The sequence below is a fragment of the Mus pahari genome, chromosome 6, assembly GCF_900095145.1.
Source record: "Mus pahari chromosome 6, PAHARI_EIJ_v1.1, whole genome shotgun sequence".
In the NCBI taxonomy this organism is placed as follows: Eukaryota; Metazoa; Chordata; class Mammalia; order Rodentia; family Muridae; genus Mus; species Mus pahari.
In genome coordinates this window covers 51,590,694-51,600,039 of record NC_034595.1, presented here as the reverse complement: position 1 = coordinate 51,600,039, position 9,346 = coordinate 51,590,694, and positions in this window count along the sequence as shown.

The following is a 9,346-nucleotide window of genomic DNA, read 5'->3' as shown; positions in this document are numbered from 1 at the left end:
CAAAAAAAAAAAAAAAAGTGTGGCAGTAATTTTAAGTCTTCTTTGAAAGATAAGCCCAGACTACGTAGATTTCTTGCCGAATTCTACCAAACTTTCATAGACGATCTAATACAAACAGATAGTTCTCAGCGTGCTCCACAGTACAGCAGAGGAATGGACACCATCCGACTCACTCTAGGAGACCAATGTCATCTGATCCCAAGACCCGATAAACACCGCAACAAAGAAAAGTACAGAGCTGTCTTCCTGATGAACATAAAAAGCAGAAGCCTCAACAAAATGTTACAAACTGAGTTCAAAATCACACCAAGGGGTGCACACAGTACAGGTTGGTTGCACCCCAGGAATGCACTACTCTGTCCATGTATGTGAATCCATAGAGGTATTGTTCTTTATTAGTGACTTAAAGACGAAGATCACATGATCCTCTTCATGAACTCAGAAAAGGTATTTGACAAAGTGCAACACACCTTCATAACAAAACCAGGAGTAGCTAGATTGTACTTCCACATAATAAAGGCTATATACGACAAACCTGTAATCAACATTAAACCAAGTGGGGGAAAACAGAGTATTTCTCCTAAAATCTTGCATGAAACAAGGTTCCCACTCTCTCCTTGAGCACTATTCAATATAGTGCTTAAACTATTAGCTACAGGAGTAAAATAGGAGACAGACATACAAGGGATAAAAATAGGAAATTAATAGGTTAAACATCCATATCTGCAGGTAACATGAGTCTACACTTGTAAGAGCCCCCCCACAGACTTCACCCAGACCTCCTGCATCTTGATAGACACTTTCAGTGAGGTATCAGGACACAGAATCAACATATTAAAAATTTGCAGTTTACATTAATAACAAACTTGCTGAAAAGGAAACCAGGAAAAATATCTGTTTCACATGAGTTTGAGAATGAAAAATAAAATATCTAGGGACAAATCCAACCTCAGATGTGAAAGATTTCTATAAAGAAACTTGAGACACTGCAACAAGAAGCTGAAAAAGGCACGAGATGATGGGAAGGATGCCTGTACTCCTAGATTGGCAAAATGAACACTGAAAATGGTTATGCTACCAAAAGCAGCCTATGGGTTTAATGAAGTCTCATACAAATCCATGACATTCTCAGAGTTAGGAAAAAGCAATTCTAAGACTCATGTGGAAACATAAAAGACCACAGGGAGTGAAAATAAGTTAAAGCAGAAAGAGAAGAGACACAGTAATGACTGAGCTCAAACTATCCTACAAAGGCATAGTGATAAAGACAGCAAGGCACTGACACAAACAGACAGACTAGTGGGACACAGCTAGAAAACCCAGAAGTCAACCCACATAACTATGGACACCTCATTTTGCCAAAGCTATTGAAGACAGACATCAGAAGGCAAAGCCTTTTCATCAAATCAATATCAAATGTAGAAGAAATTAGATCTACATCTCTCACTCAGTTAAAAGAAGAAAGTTAAACTGGACCAAAGTCTTCTATTTAAAACAAAACAAAACCAGCAACAAACATTGAAACTACTGAAGGACACAGGTGTAAGCAGCATGCTTGTGAATAGAACCCCAGGAAGAAAAAGTCCCAAGATCTGACAAATAGACGAGGTGAAATTAAAAAGATTTACACTGCAAGAAAGACTGTAAACAGGATGAACAGACAGCCGAGCTGCTAAAATGGCTCAGTGGGTGGAGGCACCTGAGCACAGACACTAGTTGAATCTGATGCTTGGATCCCACACAGTGGTAGGAGAAAGCCAATTCCCCAGAGTTGCACTCTGACTGTCATTATCTGTCTCTGTCTCATGCTTTCTCTCTCACACAAAATCATACATATATATGCACATGCATACATACATACATACAGAAAGACAGACAAACAGAAAACCCCTTGTCACTTATACTTCAGATAACTACAGATATTCTACAATATTTGAAGAGTTATAATTTTCTTAATCCTCAGAACTGCCAATCAATTAATTGGCCAATGCTATGAACAGATAGTTCTGAAAAGAAGAAATACAATAGGCCAATGTCTTAGTCAGGGTTTCTATTCCTGCACAAACATCATGACCAAGAAGCAGTTGGGGAGGAAAGGGTTTATTAGGCTTACATTTCCACACTGCTGTTTATCACCAAAGAAAGGCAGGACTGGAACTCAAGTAGGTCAGGAAGCAGGAGCTGATGCAGAGGTCATGGAGGGGTGTCTCTTACTGGCTTGCTTCCCCTGGCTTGCTCAGCCTACTCTCTTATAGAACCCAAGACTACCAGCCCAGAGATGGTCCCACCCACAAGGGGCCCTTTCCCCTTGATCACTAATTGAGAAAATGCCCCACAACTGAATTTCGTGGAGGCATTTCCCCAACTGAAGCTCCTTTCTCTGTGATAACTCCAGCTTGTGTCAAGTTGACACAAAACTAGCCAGTAAAACCAATTAATATTTTTAAAAAGTGTTTAACATGTCTAGCCATCAGAAAAATGCAAACTAAAGTTGCTTTGAGACAACATGTCACCCTAGCCAGAGTGGTGACAAATCATGTGCTGGGACAGATGTGGAGAAAGAAGAGCCTATGTTCACAGTTGAGGTTATAAATTAGAGCAGCCACCAGGATTCAGTGTGGAGTTTGCTCAAGAGGAGAACTTTGTGACCCAGCTTGTACCACAGAGATGCCTGATTATCTGTAGTCATTGTTCCTCTCTTCACTGAAGCAAGGAGGAGTCAGCCCCATTGTCCATCAGTAGATGAAGGAATGATAAAAATGTAGCACACACAATGGCAATGGATACAAAGTGTAAATAAAAATTCAATCTTCTTTTTTTAAGTTGGTCTAACTTTATTGAAACTTGTTAGAGAAGATAAAATTCCCACTGTCTTGAGTCATAGATTATTGAAATCTGACTTATGTTTTACTACAAAAGAATGTATGATAAACAGTTCAAGCTACAGTATGGAAAGCTTTATTTTAAAACTTGAGTGTCTCCTCACTGAGTGTTTGCAATTGGGCTTCCTAAGCATTACAGTTGTTACAGCTCCAAGAAAACTACACTTAATACAGCATCAGATGTTCTGACCCAACCATGAAAAACTAGTGAGAATTAGAAGATGCTTTAGTTAGGACATAGTACTACGGAGGACCCAGCAATACCTCTTCTGGGCATATACCCAGAAGATCTTCCAACTGGTAATAAGGACACATGCTCCACTGTGTTCATAGCAGCCTTATTTATAATAGCCAGAGGCTGGAAAGAACCCAGATGTCCCTCAATAGAGGAATGGATACAGAAACTGTGGTACATTTACACAATGGAGTACTACTCAGCNATTAAAAACAATGAATTNATNAAATTCTTGNGCAAATGGATGTATNTGGAGGNTATCATCCTTAGTGAGGTNACCCAATCACAAAAGAAGTCACTAGATATGCACTCACTGATAAGCGGATATTAGCCCAGAAACTTAGAATACCCAAGATATATTTTGCAAAACACAAGAAAACCAAGAAGGATGACCATCGTGTAGATACTTCATTCCTCCTTAGAATAAGGAACAAAATACCCATGAAAGGATATAGGTACAGAGACAAAATTTAGAGCTAAGATGAAAGGATGGATTATCCAGAGACTACCCCATTCGGGAGTCCATCCCATCATCAGCCACCAAACCCAGATACTAATGCACATGCCAGCAAGATTCTGTGAAGGGACCCTGATATAGCGGCCTCTTGTGAGGCTATGCCAGTGCCTGTCAAACACAGAAGTGGATGCTCACAGTCAGCTATTGGATGGAACACAGGGCCCCCAATGGAGGAGCTAGAGAAAGTACCCAAGGAGCTGTAGGGGGCTGCAACCCGGTAGGTGCAACAACAATATGAACTAACCAGTACCCCCTGAGCTCGTGTTTCTAGCTGCATATGTAGCAGAAGATGGCCTAATCGGCCATCATTGGGAAGAGAGGCCCCTTGGTCTTGTAAACTTTATATGACCCAGCACAGGGGAAGGCCAGGGCCAAGTAGTGGGAGTGGGTGGGTAGGGGAGCAGGGGCGGGGGTGGGGTATAAGGAACTTTCAGGCTAGCATTTGAAATGTAAATTAAGAAAATAATAATAAATAAAAACTTCATTACATGAAGTTTACATAACATATTTATGTTTATGTAAAAAAGGAAGATGCTTTAGTAACAAAGTAACATGAAAATATTTACTTCTTGTATCAAAAGTTATATATAATAATACCAAGAAAATAAAAAAATCTTTATAGACTCCTGTACAGATTGACCTCTTATTAATACATGGACCTTGGTAAGCACAATTTCAGGGGGAAAAAAAAGACTAAAATATGTGTATCAGTTATAATGGAGGTTCCTAGAGGAGGCTTTCTGTTGTTAAATACTCTCCCAATTTTCAGACTCTTTTATTGTTTAATCCCAAGGATTAAAGTCAGGAGCACTCACATAATAAGTCCTTAACTGCTGTGCCTGGTACCTTCCCTAGCCCCTTTATGTTTCCATTTTGAGGCAGACTCACAAGGTCCCCAGGCTGGCCATTACCTTTTGATCGTCTTGCTTCAGCCTCCCAAGGAGCTGGGATTACAGGCCTGGGTGAAGCCCTTTTCTAAAGCCCACTCTACTCTAAGGTCCTTTTGAAAATGGGAAGAAATAATTTAATGGTTCCAATCTCAGCTTCCATATCAAGCTCCCACTTCCTTTTTTCCCCCCCTTGGCTAAGTACTCAGGGTGTCCAGTCTTGTCATCCTCCTCTTATGCCTGTCTAGGTTTAACTGTGTCTGTCTGCTTTACATCCTGTTTATTTAAAGGCTTTTCAGATGTATTTGTCATGTCTGCTCAAAACCCCCCAACTGTCATCTGAAGCCCAGCCCAGATACCAGGTGACTCATAAGACATGCAACAGTAGCGTAGCGTGTATTTGAATTCTGTGCAGAGATAAATTTCTTGTAGAGGGGAAAAAACCCCAGTGGAGTGGGACATGGTGCCTATGCTGGTAAAGGGAGCTACAAAGGTCAGGCAGGACCTGTGAGAAGCTCCCCATACACGAAGGGTCAGGTTTACAGATGGGGCATCTCTGGTAATCGAGGAGAAAATAGCCAAGAAGGGACAAGAGCTTGTCTCCTTATAAAATGCTGTATAGTTTCCCAAATCTTAGTGGGTTCATGGACTTCCCTACTCTGAAAACTTAAGATCAGTTTTTGAATAAAAACCATATACTGCAATATCTCCCACTTTGTCTTCATCCAGGTCCAAAGGACTTCTTTGCTAGTCTCTATTCTTAGAATTTGCAGTCTATCCTTCCCAACCTAGCAACTTAGTGCTAACAAAAATGTGGAGAAATGACGAGGCTCAGCTAAGCTAGGAAGGCCACTTCCAAGTGCTCCTGACCACTGAGAGCACCACACAGACAGTAGGAGGGACAGACTCATTGCACTTGGCCTAAGAGATTGGAAACAGAAACTCTGAAAGGAATAAAATTGATGGAAATGTATGGGATTCCCAGGGAACCTCTAGAGCTAACTCTAAGAAAAGCCATCCACAAACCCAAATGGAGATTAGAGATTGATGCTATCCCATGTTCCTATCCAATGTTTAACCAGTCTTGGTTAAACGAATGGGTTACAAAGCAAACCCATATGCCATTAACGTTGTAAGTCAAGCACTCTGACAGCCTGCCTCTCAGAAACTTAGTGGGAAGGGCTGACGACACCATCACCCACCACCACCACCAGGTGCAATGGATTTCCACTGTTCCTATGACTTGAATTGCATAGCAACACATGAACCCTTTAAAAAGGTCCCTCTGGACACCACAGCTCTGTGTCTTGTTCATTCTTGTTTTCTCTGTCTGTCCCTCTGTCTCTTTCCTCTCATGTCCCTACTGCAAGATGGGCCTTTTGTTCTCTCTCCCTCCCCCAATAAGGCTCTGGTGTTGGATCTATTGTGTACCATGATCTCTTAGCAGCACACCTTGGCCCCAAACCACCAAGGTATATAACAATCTTAAAAAGGACTGGTAGGATGGGGGACAGGTAAGAGCAATCTGAAATGCTTAAACTTGTCAAAGAACAAGATTAATCAATAAAAACCTGGAACTCTCAGCTTCTCCTGCACCATGCCATGCCTGCATGGATGCTGCTATGCTCCCGCCTTGCTAATAGACTGAACCTCTGAACTTGTAAGCCAGTCTCAATTAAATGTTGTCCTTTAAAAGGGTCACGTTGGTCACGGTGTCTCTTCACAGCATCAGAAATCCAAAACAAGGCAACAGTAATGTTTATTATAAACCCTTCCTCCCCCGATCCTTATCGTGAGCGTTGCTTCCCAGATACTAGAACGCATCCTTATGAAAGTGCTCACAGGTGCTCTGCAAAAGAGATGCATTTTTGCAAAGGGGTTTCAATGCTTTATTGTGACAATTGTCAGGAGAAAACCTTCCCCCGACGTTGGACTGATACTTAGATAGGTCAAAGGTAAATTACTTTGGATCAGACTCTAAAAGCGTGGATCAGCTCAGCCAACTAAGTCATGTTGAACCTGATTTCCTACTTGCATGTTGGGGATCATTTCTCTGTGGGTGGTAGGGTTTGCAGGGACTCTCACAGCTCCTACCATGCTGATTTCTGTCTCTTCACAGCATCAGTAACTCTCCTAATATGTCATTCATCTTAAAGGACAATCTAGCTCAGTGTCCCCTCTTGAACTCCAAATCCAATGCCTTTCAATATAAGCAAGAAGTGACAAAAATAAGCGATAATAGTTCAGATTAGAATTTTGGTAAGAGGTTGATGGGATTATGAATATGGATCACATATTAATATAAAAAGAGCTAGAGAGAAAAGACAATAATTCCAAAACAATACCCTTACAAATAAAATTATTATGGAAGCTGGGAAAATAATGATTATATTTTCATTTAAAATAATTTTTTAAAAATATACTTTTGAAAAAGCTATATCTACATACTAGCAAGGAAAACTGCAAACTAAAAACAGAACTAAAAATTCTACTGTTTACAATAAAACCAAAACATTCAGAAGAAATATCTGACAAAAATATACAAGCAAACAATAGAAAAATTATAAAGCATTGTTAAGAGATATTAGGTCTTAGGGAAAAAAATGGAAGTTAAAATGTCAACCTTACACCAATTGACCTATGTAGTCAATGTATTCCAAACCAAAAACCTAAGATAATTTTTATTTAGGCAATGATGGGCTCAGAGGAATCTATTTGGAAATGTAAAGGACCTAGAAGAGTCATAATAAGTTTGAAAAAAAAATTGAAGGCTAACCTTATTCTAGGTTCCATAGGAGAGTGATAATGGAGGCAACATTGTATTGGTACAGAGACAGACAGATGGTGGGATATCCTAGGAAGCCTGGGAATAAACCACACATACAACTGCCAACCAAGGGCTAAGGAGACTCATTAGAGGTAGAAGTGCTGTTGGTACAGGGAGATACTTACCATTAAGAGGGAAGGAAGGAGGGAGGGAGAAAGGGAGGGAGGGATGGAGGGAGGGAGGGAGAGAGGGAAGGAGAGAGGGAGGGAGAGAGGGAGGGAGGGAAGGAGGGAGGGAAGGAGGAGAGCCCACAAATTTTGATCCACTTCTTTGTGATCATACACTAAAATTAGCTTTTAGTACCTACAGATATAATACAAATCATGCAATTACAAAATTTCTATAAGAAACAAAGGAGAATATTGTTGACTGGGCTAAATAAGTAGCTATCATGAATAACACCAAGATCATAATTTATAAGAGATAAAAGGAATTAGATTTTATCAAGTTTTTAAGTGATGTGGTTGTACCTTGTTGACTATCGGCCACGCCCCACTCTCAGCTCCTAGAAGCAGCTGGCAGTTCCTTGCCTCATGGCCTTTCCCCAGCGTCATATCCCTCTTCTTCGAAGCCTTCAGGAGCCCCTCTCAATTGGTTAAGAAGGATTCTTCCATAAGCCAACGCAGTGACAGGGGTGGCAATCCCATCATCCTCCATGCATAGCCTGCTAGCTATCAGCGAGGCCCAGGCTCAGTCTACCAGAAGGGATTAAAGGATGAGTGACTGCTCATAGGAAGGATTTGCCACACTAGCGTTTAGAGGCATACAGTCAACCTGGGAAAGACTCCAAAGTCCATCTGTAGTCTCAACTACAGACTGCATAGATTCTAATAAACATTCAAATGCTGCATAGCAACTCAACACTTAATGCTAAGGCCTAGGTAAAATATTAAGGCCTAGAAGGAATGTTAAGGCCCAGATAACTATTACCTGGCTAGCCTGCCATTTTGTGCTGTTACTAATATTCTAAGGAAACTTTCTCATATGCTGTTCCTGCTGTTACTAGGAAACTTTCTCACGCCCAGGTTGATTAGATATTCTGTTACGTTCTGTGCTCATGGAAACAAAATCATGATAGAAGTCAGAAGAACTGCTTTGTAGAGTTACCCACAGTAAGATTGAACTTGAACCAACCACCCAGCAGCACTTCCTGCACCTGTGCATAAGCCTTTATGGTCTTTGCTTTTATAAGCTGCTCCTGGGATGGACCCCAGCATGAGACACACCTGCACCAGTATAAGAAACTATTTGGAATAAGAATTCCAATTTGAATAGTGGTTGAGTAAAGTTTAAGTTCCCAAGACCTCCCTGGGAACTGACATCCTACTTGGCAGAAAGAGACATGCATGTGGGTAACTGACTTCCTGGTTGACAAGTTAAGACATGAATATTAGACAAGTCCCATCCTGGTTGATAAGTTAAGACAGGAATGTTAGACAAGGCAAGCCCCTTGCCACAGTTAAATATCCCAGTCAGTGGGAACAGAAGTGCACAACAAAGATATATTCCTAAGGAAATTATATCCCTATTCCTAAATCCTGATTGGTAGAAATACTTCACACAGGTGTTTGTGGGTATTAGGCTTAAAAACCCTGTAGGATTTTAACTCAATGTCACAGTTCAGCTCCTGAGCCTGTATTGTGGCCCTGATCGATGCTATCCCTGACTGAGATCAATGTCCATGGTTTGTGAGGCAACCCTTGGACTGCAACACTTACCCATCTCTAAAGGTGAGATAAATGAATTTCCATTGTCTCTAACATACCAAGTTTGTGGCATTTTGTATAGCAGTTCAAACAGACCAAGACACAAAGTGGGGCGGGGGAGGAGGAGGGGAGTTGTGGTGAAGATGATGGGTAAGGTCTGACTCATAAAGGGCATTTAGAAAGGAGACGGATAGTCGGGCAGCGGTGGCACACGCCTTTAATCTCAGCACTTGGGAGGCAGAGGCAGGTGGATTTTTGAGTTCCAGGACAGCCAGGGCTACACAGAGAAACC